The following is a 10527-nucleotide window of genomic DNA, read 5'->3' as shown; positions in this document are numbered from 1 at the left end:
AGGCTCCTCTCAAACACTTGGCATAAGCCAGCCTGGGACCCATTGTGGGCACTAAACAGTCTGTCCAGGGTTCCTCTTGCCCACTTATTGGCTCAGTCATCACTGGCACTTCTGAGGATGGGGGTGGAGGCAGGGAGGTGCTATTGATGCCAGGTTCTATTCTTCTTTGGGAATATGGGCACAGGGGTCGGGAGCCCAAGCCAAAAGGGACCTACAATGACAAATTGCCAAGCTGCTCGGGACTTGCCGTGGCCTGGGCTGGAACTCGCTCTCTCCAGCTTTCTTTCCCATCCAACCGAAATGAATCTTGCTCTGTCCCTGCGCTCTCTGGGCCAGGCGTTTCAGGGCAGCAGAAGAGAAGCGGCTTGAAAGGGAAGGGACCTTCAGGAGAGGCCTGCCGATGCCCCAGCCAGAAGGAGCTCAAGCCCTCCAAAGCCCACCTTTCCTTCTAAAAAGCAGATGAGAGAACTGGCACTAGAGGGGTCCCAAGATCCCATCTGCCTCCAGGGTGGGGCAAGGGTCAGGCCCTGCCCATTTCTCCTGGAGTCGGTGTTCCTAGGGAGAAGTCTGTAAGCAGACTGTGACCCGGGTGAAGCCTCTTGTTAGGGGCAGTCAGAAAGCCGGGGGGGGGGGGTGCCTGCTCTGCCCTGTTGTTGGCCCTGTGACCTCTTGAGTGGTGGACTGGGGGGATCAGATGCACCCGTATCCAGGAAGTGTTCTGACTGTTGTACTGAGAGGCAGGCCTTGCCTCGGCATTCCTGTTGGCAGTGGATGCTGTTCCCATTGTCTGGCAGGGCAGAGCCAAGGGCTGCAAGGGGAACACTGGCATGCCAGGTTGACTCAGCCTGGCATCCATCTGTCCTGTCCTGTCTTGAAATGGGGACCAGGCAGGCAGGATCCTCCTCTCAGGGCTGCTGCTCCTCCCTTCCCTGCCTGACATTTGGGAGAGCAACCAGAACAGGGAAGAGGACAGCCCACATAGGAAGGAGTGAAGGCCCCAACTGACTCTCTTAGGTGTCTGGGATGGTTGCAGGGTAGCTACTGCCAGTGCCACCATGCCCAAGCCCTGCCCCCCCCCCCCAAGGCCATGCTGAGCCATCCTGCCCGATAGAGAAAGCTGTAGGCCTCAGGCTTGCGGCAGACATGGGGTTTTCTTCATCTTGGGAATTTGTGCTTCAGCCTCATGTGGTTACTCATACCATCTTTTCGTCTGCTGCAGCAGCCAGTGCAGGGCTGAGCATCCCCATTTTACAGATGAGGAAAGCAATACTGAGAGAGATTGACTTGGCCGAGGCTGACTCACTGAAGGGACAGAGGGCCCAGGGCTCGAGCCTAAATCTCTGGCTGCCAAGCCCAGGGCCTTTCCACTGCTCTGAGCAAGGCTGCAGCATGACAGGGAGGGAAGACCCCAGGTTTTCGACTGATGTGTGGCCTGAGCCGACCTTGGGCACCGTCACTCACCAGAAGCCCAAGTTTGGGGCAGAGAAGGATCTGCTGGGAGCTGGCAGGCTACCCCTGCTATGCAGGCCTTGGGCTTTTTCCTGTCCCAAAGGTTGCCCACATCATGAAAGCCTTCACTACAACCGACTGCTGTGTCCCTTTGGGTTTAAGACCCCACGCTTTCCTGCGGCAGCCCATTGAAGCTGCCTTCCTCTCTGCCTAGCCGCTGCCCTCGGTGGAGCCACTCGCCAAGTTCCCACGTCCTGTCCAAGGGCACTCACATAGCAGAGCCACCTCGTGGGGCTAGAGCCATTGACCTTTGGTCCTCCACTGGCCTAGCTTCTCTTCTGGCGGTTTCTGTCCTCCTTGGGTGCCAGTCTTTGGGCGCAGCCCTATTTCCAGTATGCTGTCTTGTTTTCCCAAACTCCCCAAATCCTCCAGTAATGCCCATATCTTGGCAGATGGGGATTGTCAAGTCAGCTCATGTTACAGGAAAAGTGCGTAAAGCACAGAAGCCTCAGAGCTCAGGGGGCAGGGTTGGGGAACCCTCCCAGACACACCCGAGAAGAAGCGGTCAGCTTTCAGGGGCTCCTTGGACAGCACTGGCGCACGCAAGTGGCAGAGTATAGGCCGAGTGGGTAAGGGGCCAACGTGATTCATGCCTGGCGAACACCAAGCCAGCCCGAAGGCCTGGGCCACCGCCCTGAAGTTGGTCCCCATGTCCCCAAGGATCCCTCTGGGCTACACTCGTGCTAGGCCCAGGAGAGTATGGTCAAGAAGCTGCTGGGGGTGTGGCAGGAGATACTTAGGCCCTCCCAGCCTTGGGACCCTTCTGGACGCTCTGTGTGTGTGTTTCTCAGGGAGATGGCCCCTGCTCGTAGCTCCTATATCAGCCTCCCAGGCGTGAGCATTCTGTACGGATGGTGAGAACAACCCCTGATTTCCAGCAGTCATATAAACCACCCAATTGCCAAAGGGGTTTGGGTGCATAAGGGCTGCACCCCGGGGCCTTCCTGTTAGTTCTGTTGAAGGCCCCCCACCCTGTCCTCCTTTCAGCTCAGAGCATCATGGAACACAAAGCAGAAGGGTCACTAGAGATGGTCTGGCCCAAAAGACTATTTTGCACACCTACAGTAAATGGAGGGTCAGAGAGGAAAGGACTTATTCAGGATCACACAGCCAGAGTGGCAGAGCCAAGACAGAACTCAGATTCCCTAAAGGCCAAGCCAAGGTTCCTATTCCTTCTGCCACCATGGGTGGAGCCAACCCTTTGTCCAGGAACAAGAAGGAGTGAAGAGAGGGAGGGAGGTCTGAGGGCAAAGGGCCAGGCATGGAGAAGGAAAGAAACGAGCATTATTAAGCACCTACTATGGGCTTCTCGTTCATGGCACTGCCCAGGTAGTGGCTGTGTCCTGGGGAGATGCTAAAAGCCTGGGCCTTTTCCCTGGGCTGACTCTGGCAGAAGATTCCTTGGCCAGTCGTACCCATCCCATCCCAGGGCAGGGCTGTCTGAAATGGAGCCTGGGAGTGGGCCAGAGGAAGGCAACAAAGGCCAGCAACAAGGGGGGGGAGTAGCTCAGGGGATGAGGAGGGACCACTGATGAGAAGGGGAAAGGCCAAATGACGGGCTCTCAGCCCATCTTGTTCCCAGTCTCCTCCTTCCCATACCCTCATGTCTCCCCTCCCCACCCCAGTTTCCCTCCATTCCTTAGGCCTGCTTCCAACCCCACCCCCTTTCCCATTCTTCAGCCCAGGCCCCAACCTCCCCTCCCAGCCCCCAGCCCTGGTCCGTGTGACTCTAGCACCCAGGCTTGGAGCTAAGGATACTTCCCCAGCCCCTTGGTTGCTTATTATTACAAGGGCAATTCCTCTAATTAAAACTCCCCAATTACCCATGGGCCCCTCTGATTAATATTCCATGATAACAGGAATGGGCCACATCTGGCTTCAGGAGCTGGAATTCTATACTTTGGGAGTCAACGATTGGTCTGGGGGAAGAATAATAAACTTCCTCTGGCCCCTCTTTCCCTCCCTTCCCATGGAGAGGCCCCCATCTCCCGAGCCCATCTCCATCGATCACCCATCTCCCCTCAACTCTCCCTCCTCCTCCTCTCTCCTTCACTGGACAGACTCAACTCTTCCTCTCATTTCAATTCAGAAGAACGAGGGTGCTCGCCTCTACTGTCTGCTGCATCGGGCTCCTGAGCCCAGGAACCCAGAGGTGCTATCAGCACACCAACACGAACTGCCTCCTGAGCCCTTGTCCTTGTGCTCACTCTGCCCCACGCTCCGCATTGCTCTGCCTCCAGCTGAGCCACAAAACAGGCCTTCCTTAAGCTTCTCCTGTGTGTAGGGCCTGGGAGAGCTGACATTTGAAAGGGGAAGGGCCTGCCCTTTCCTCAGGCTACTGGAGGGTTGCCTTTGCCCTGACGGCACCATATTCTAGCGTTACCCAGAAACTTCTTGTTTGAGGCCATCTGGCCAACCTTCCCAAGAGTCTTCCTACCTAGAAACGGCTCAACAAATGATAGATCCTTTGGGGAGGGGCACCAACCACCTCTTCTGGGCAGTCAAGGCCTCCCAGAGACCACTTTCAGTGCTGACCTCCAGGCTGAGCCCCCCACCCAATTCTGCCTTTGGGAGTCCAGAAGGACAAATCTAAGCCTTCTTCCATATGACGGTCCTTCAGATCTTAGAAGCTGCTGCCAAGACCCCTTTCAGAGTGAGCCCTGCACCCAGTTCCTTCAGACCACCTTCTAGGCGTAAGCAAGACCTGCTTGGAGTGGCCTCTACTCTGCCTTTTTTGTCCTTCTTTCTCTGCTCCTGGCCCATGAGTGGCACGGCATGTTGTTGACTCCTAGCAAGTTCAAGGCCTCAGACAAGGCCTCTCCGAGCCTGTACTTGCTTGGAAACTTGTGTGTTTTCATTGACGTGTTGACCTTTGGGGCCTTTAGCCATTAAGTAAGTGGAACCCACTTCACTAACCAGGCAAGATGGCTTTGGTCCTGGGGTCTCTTCCTCTCCCTCTCTGTCTCTCTTTCTACACACATACATCTATATGGCATCGATGTCAATTATCCAAAGATTGGCCCATGCAGGATCAAGGGGAGAGCCCTGGGGCATTCCATTGGAGACCATCACAGGGATGCCTGGGATCTGCTTTTTCAGCAGAGCTGGCGTCTGACCCTTGGCTCTCCATTTTGTGCACAGCCTAGCATGGGAAACTTTGTCAAATGCCTTGATGAAATCTCAGTCCGTTGTCTCTACGACATCTCTGGCCCTCCCCGTCTACTAACTGGGTCCCAGAAGGCCAGGGTTTAATGTGCTGTGACTGGCTCCATGCTTGGTGAAATGTGGCTGGCTCTTAATGGTCCCTGCTCCCCTCTATGAAGCCCCTCTTGGCCTAACCTCTCCAATCTCTGCCCTCCTCCCTACTGAGCTAGGACAGGCAGGTCACGCTGCCCCCTGAAGACCCTCTTCCCTTGTAGACTGCCATCCTTTGACCTTTCTTTAGCTTTAAGAAGATCAATTTGACAACTGAGCAGGCGATGGATTGGATGCATTGGAATGGCCAACCACAAGACTGACAGCCACAAAATCCAGTGACTAGGCCACTGTACTGTGTGGGAATTATATCACAGAGCATCCTGGGACTCCAAGTCTAGGGGTTTCCCCAAGGGTTCTCTAGGCTCTGGAGAAGCATCCTTGAGGTGGCCAGTGTGGCAGCAGACAGGACCTCAGGGATGGTGCTACCTTCCTGTTCCCAATGAGCTCTGCTCTCTGCTGCCGGGGCTCTCTGTTTCAGAATCTTTGCACTCTCTGTGGCTTGGAGCTGGTTGGGGATGAGCACAGCCATCCCTGCTGTCCTTCCTGAACCCTGCTTGTTGGGGCCAGCTGATTCTGGGCTCTTGGTGATGTTCGAGGCCCAATCTGTAGTCCTGGGATTCCTCATCGGTCAGTCCATGAAGGATGGCCAGCTGCTCAGGTGGAATCTTAGCCCCTGGGCAATGCCCTGCAAGGGACTGATTTGGCAGCCCACAGTGAGACACTCCCCACTTTCTCCTGCCACCTGGCATCCCCTCCATTGATGATGAGGGCCAAGCTCCTTCAGGAGAGGCCTTTCATCCCTGTACTTACTGTCTCTGGACCAGTGCCACAAAGTCCTCTATGCCTGCAAACGAACAAATCCACATGACTGACTGCCCCATCTATGCAGCCCCTTAGTGTTGGCGGCAGATGGAGGGCGTAAGGACGCTGCCCACGGAGGGCCTTTGGATTCCATCCTTGGATCCCGGGAGCCGCTGAACTGCTCCATTGGCATGTTCCAGCCATTAGATATCGTTGTTGTTGTCATGAGTGTGAGTCTGGAATACTCCCCAGACTTTCTCCTATTCCGGGTATTCTTGGGCTTCCCTGAGGTCACCCTTTGAGTCCCAAGGTGGGAGGAGGAGGAGCACCTATGACTCAGTTTCTCAGCCTGGGGAAAAGAGGGGCTCTTCTGGAAGGAAAGGAGAGTCAAAGAGTTCTCTCCTTTTGTGTCCATGGGTGCATGGGTGCTGCATGCACATAGGGACATGTGTATGCTGGACCTACAGGGACACCCATGTGTGCATGTGCTCATTCCTTCCCAGTTACTGAAGCTGCTGGGAGTGAGGGAAGGCCTGAGAGTGAATAGGAGTGATACAGGGAATTCTGTTTGTTCTGGTCTCCAACAACAGACAGATGGGAGCTGCAGGCAGGACAGGGGAATGTTGAGAGGGCACGCTCAGGAAAAGCCTAGGGGTGGGGGAGAGCTTGGGGGGGAGCGTTTCTCTGATTGGTTTATGGTTGGGGGGACAACAGTTTTCCCCAGAGGCCAGTGGCAGGGAGGGAAAAGTGGCCTCCTACTGTGGTTTCTGTCCTCTGTCCGGGTTCTCCTTGGGCCAGCTGGTGCCCAGGGCTCTGTTTCTCCTAGTCCTCCCCTCCCTCCTCCGTGCTACAGAAATCGTGGTCTTGGGGTGTTTCTGTGGGGAGCCCCGGGTCCCTGGCAGAGGCTCAGAGCTCAAGGCCTGGACCTAGATTGAGGGGAGCTGGGGGAAGGGAAAGGGAGGGAAGGAGGCCCCCTGGGGAGGGGGCTGCAAACCATTAGGGCAGGTTATCTTTCTGGCAAGGCTGACAGAAGGAACGTCTGGAAGGAGTTAGCACCAGCAGCCCATGGGGGTGGGGGGGAGAGGCCAGGATGGGGGGACGGGGCCCTGGGCTGCCTAACCAGTCCAGACGAAGACGATTCCCACGGAGCCCTGAGAGCAGGAGACAGGGCAGCCCCCACCGCTGTGGTGGTGGGCAGGGGACTGACTCAGCGATAGGGCCCTTGCAGCCCCTCATCCTCCCCTCCCCATCCATCTGGCTCCCTGTAGGGATTCCCTTAGCTCCAAGCCTGAGGCCTTCTCTCCTTCCCTTGCTGGAGGCTCCAAAGAGGTGGGGGCCCTGGGCACCCCCATGCCTAGGTGTAGCTTTCGGCCTGCCTCTTCCTTCTGGTGAGTGCTATGTGCTGGGTGGGTGAGGGTGAGGAGGAGGAGATTGGGCAAGGCCCCTGCTGTGTCCCCTGCACCTCCTGATCTGCTGAATATTGCCCCGAGGCATTGCTCTGTCCCTTTCATGTGAATTTGAACCCGGCCCTCTTGCCCCCAAAACAGATGCTCTTCCTACTGTACCACAAATCGTTCAAGAGGGTTTGTACTGTTCCTTGACTAGACTATCCTTAGGGGTCCTCACCTCCTGTCTCAAGTACAGCTCTAGCCACAGCAAGGCCCTTCCCTTTTCTGGAGCCAGCCCCTTGGAGTAGGACTAATGGGATCCCTGGCCACTCCCTTCCTCAAGAAACTTTGAAGGCTCCCCTCTGCCTCCTGGAGTGTAAACTCATCAAAGCGAGTACAGGACTACTTCCAGTGACATAATCCTTTGTGTGGCGCCTTATTCTGAGAGTAACTGAAGGAGAACGAGGTGCTGCGCAAAGGATTATCTTGGACAGCACTTACGTCTGTGAACAGACTTTTTCCAGAACAAAATGTCTGAAGTCTCCAACCAGATCTAGACTAAGTGATGCCCGCTTGTACCACTTGTTACGGCTAGCAGTGACGGATATGGAAGCAGACATTGACCAAGCTCATTAGCCAAAAGCAGGCCCATGGCTCCCACTGGTCAGTCTCTTGAGTTAAATTTACTTGTTCTTTATTTGAAATAGTGTATTTGTTCCCGTTTTGGTTTTTTGCTTTAAAATGTGCACAGGGATTTGTTCATAGTTTTTATAGTCCAGCCCTCCAGCAGTCTGAGGGACAGTGAACTGGTCCCCTGCGTAAAAAGTTTGGGTACCCCTGCTCTAGAGTGTGCCCAGTGATGGCCAAGTGCAGGAGAAGGGTGGGAGGGTGGCCGCTGGGCATGGTGTGAGCGGGCAGCAAATGAGGAGCTGCTGAAGACAAATGAATGAGGACAGGAGAAGAAGGAGCCCTCAGGGAAGGGCCACCATTGTCTGCCCCCAAACATGAGGGCTCTGAGGGAGGGCCCAGGATGGTGACTGATTGCTGCAGTGAGGGCCCAGCCCAGTCTTGGGACCCAATTGGGAGCCATTTGGTGGTTCTCTCCAGCTCCAAGCAGCAGCCCAGATTGGCTGCCCAGGGGCTAAAGCACGTAGAGAGGGGGTCACCATATTGGAAAGAGAGGGCTTCAGGGCAGTGATCCAAGGCCTCAAGCAGATGAGGGAACACAAGCCAACTAAAAGGGTGCTGTGGTGCCCAGTTGAGTCAGTGGGCCACCCAAGGGAGTTGAGGAGGAGCAAAAGGCTGGAAGGAAGCTGTTGTGGGGGGCCTCACAGAGGCTTCCCCTGGGATCTGGCCTGGGCTGCTCAACCAGGGGGTTGCCAGGAACCTGGGAGGGACAATGGGGGCGACACATTCTTCCTTGGCCTGCCCCCTAGTGCTGAGCCGGGGGGAGGGGCGTGAAGGAAAGTGCTCAAGAGAGGGCCCAGGCTGGGCTGGTGTGTGTGTGGGGGGGGGGCAGAGAGCCTCAGGGGAGCAGTGCAGTGAGGCCAGGCCACAAGGTTTGTACACTGGCAGCTGGTGGGCCAAAGCAGGGGGGGGAGCCAGGTGACCAGCAGGGGCCCAGAGTCTTCTGAGCAGCCATCTCCTGGATGGGACCTTCGGCTTCTGCCTGCCTTGCTGCTCCCCAGGAAGCTGCCCAGACTGCCCAGTCATCTCCCCAGCCCTGGATCTGGGCAGCAGCTGTGGGGAGCCCCAGAGAGGAAGCCTCAGGGAGGAGCTCCAGCCACCCTCTGCCTGGGGCCTCCCTCCACCTCCTTGGCAGGCAGGCAGGCAAAGAGGGTCCCAGATTTTGGGGGGACCCCAAGAACAAGAGGGCTGCAGCCAGCCCTCAGCCCCCAAGGGCCCTTCTTGCCATCCCCAGCACACAGCAGGGCTTCCCCAGGGGTATTTGGGGAAGGAACCTCGTGCTGTGGAGATAACAGGAGACAGGCTGAACTGGGAGCCCAAGGCGGGGCCTCCACTGGGCTTCGGCCTGGCTTGCCAAGGCCCTCAAGTCCTTTGTCTTACAGGATGCAGGCTCCTCGCCTCTCGGGGAAGGGGCTGTCCGGGCTTGGAGGGTGCTCCCTTCCTACCATCTCTGGAGAGAGGCAGTGATATCACTGGGGGGAAGCAGGACCAAATGCTGGGTTTGGACTCCCTCCCCAAAGACTCTAGTTCAAATTCTCCCCAGATGGTGAAATGCCAGGTGATGCTGGGAAAGCCACTGTGCCCTGGTTTTTCCTCAGCCGCACAATGAGGGGTCCAGACTCCACGCCCCCCCCCATCCAGCTCTACCTCTGGGAGCCCCATTTCCTAGAGGAGCTAACTGAGGCTAGAGAGACAGAGGCCAGCTGGTATCCCAGGGTGATGTGTCTCCGGGCTCGAGGACGACTCTGGGTCTCCTGGGGTTCCCCATCCCGCGGGCTCTGCGCTCCCACTGAAGCCTGTCCCTCCTTTTTCCTTTTGGGCCTTCCCCAGTGTCTCTCCTCAGCTGTGAAGAGGGAGAACCAACAAACAGCTCCTGGCTGCCAGGGCCCTCTCCAAGGGGCTCCGGGCTTCTGGCAAGGCTCTTTGGGCTTCCTTCTTTCACACCTCGGATGCCTGCCTTTCTCCCGGCCCTCCAGCCTGTTGGTAAGCCCCTCCGCTGCCCCCCTCTCTCATCGTCCTGGGCCCGCTGCGGCCTTTCCCTGGCCTCCCATTCATTAAAAGGGACCTGAGGCTAAGGGAGGGCGCCGTGTGGGCTGCACTTCCCAGAAGGCTTCCGCTCCGGCCCTCTTGCTCTGCAGTTTCCGTCTGGGCTCTTCCTTCACAGGCTCTTTGGGAGAAGACATGGTCCAGGCCTCAGTGGTTGGGGGGGGGGGGCTTCCTTCTCCCACCCGGTCTTAATCCCTCTTGCCTGTACTTTTCACTGTTTGGTAGGCGCTTCCGGCCTAGCCCACCCCAGGTCTGAGTGGAGCCTCTGCAGTGTCCCTTTTCATGGATGACAGAAGACCACCTCCCAGCGACTCAGCCAGCCTGCAAGGACTTCCCTCTGGGCCAGGCTTGGCTGGGTTTGCCCAGGGGAGAGTGCTTGGCTCTCCTGTTGTCCAGCTGGTGACTTTGGGGAGTCCCTGGGCTTCTCTGGGCCTTTGTTTGCACCCCTTTTCAGACGAATGCAGGGGCTGCATGAACTGCTCTCAAGCATTTTGAGAAGCTCCAAATCCCATCAAAACCTGGAAGGTGGGGGGCCTTGGTGAGCTCCGGTGACTTCCTGCCCTCAGTTTCCTCATCTGTAAAAGGAGAGAAGCAGAGGGCCGAAGGCTGGAAGGAATGCGAGGCCTCATCTCGTCTGGCTTCCTCCATCCCCAGAGAGGAAGAGCCCTGTGGCCTGCTCCCTGAGCTCAGCTCTCTCTCCACTAGAAATGCTACCTGGAAGGCTAAGTCCAGATAAGGGGTGCCCCTTGATAGCCTTTGAGGTCCCTTCTAGCCTTTGGCCTCACACTCAACTAGAAAACCAGGGGCTATTCTGTGGGCCTCAGTCTCTGTCTCTGTA

This window comes from Monodelphis domestica, chromosome X, assembly GCF_027887165.1.
Source record: "Monodelphis domestica isolate mMonDom1 chromosome X, mMonDom1.pri, whole genome shotgun sequence".
In the NCBI taxonomy this organism is placed as follows: Eukaryota; Metazoa; Chordata; class Mammalia; order Didelphimorphia; family Didelphidae; genus Monodelphis; species Monodelphis domestica.
This window is presented reverse-complemented; position numbering follows the sequence as displayed.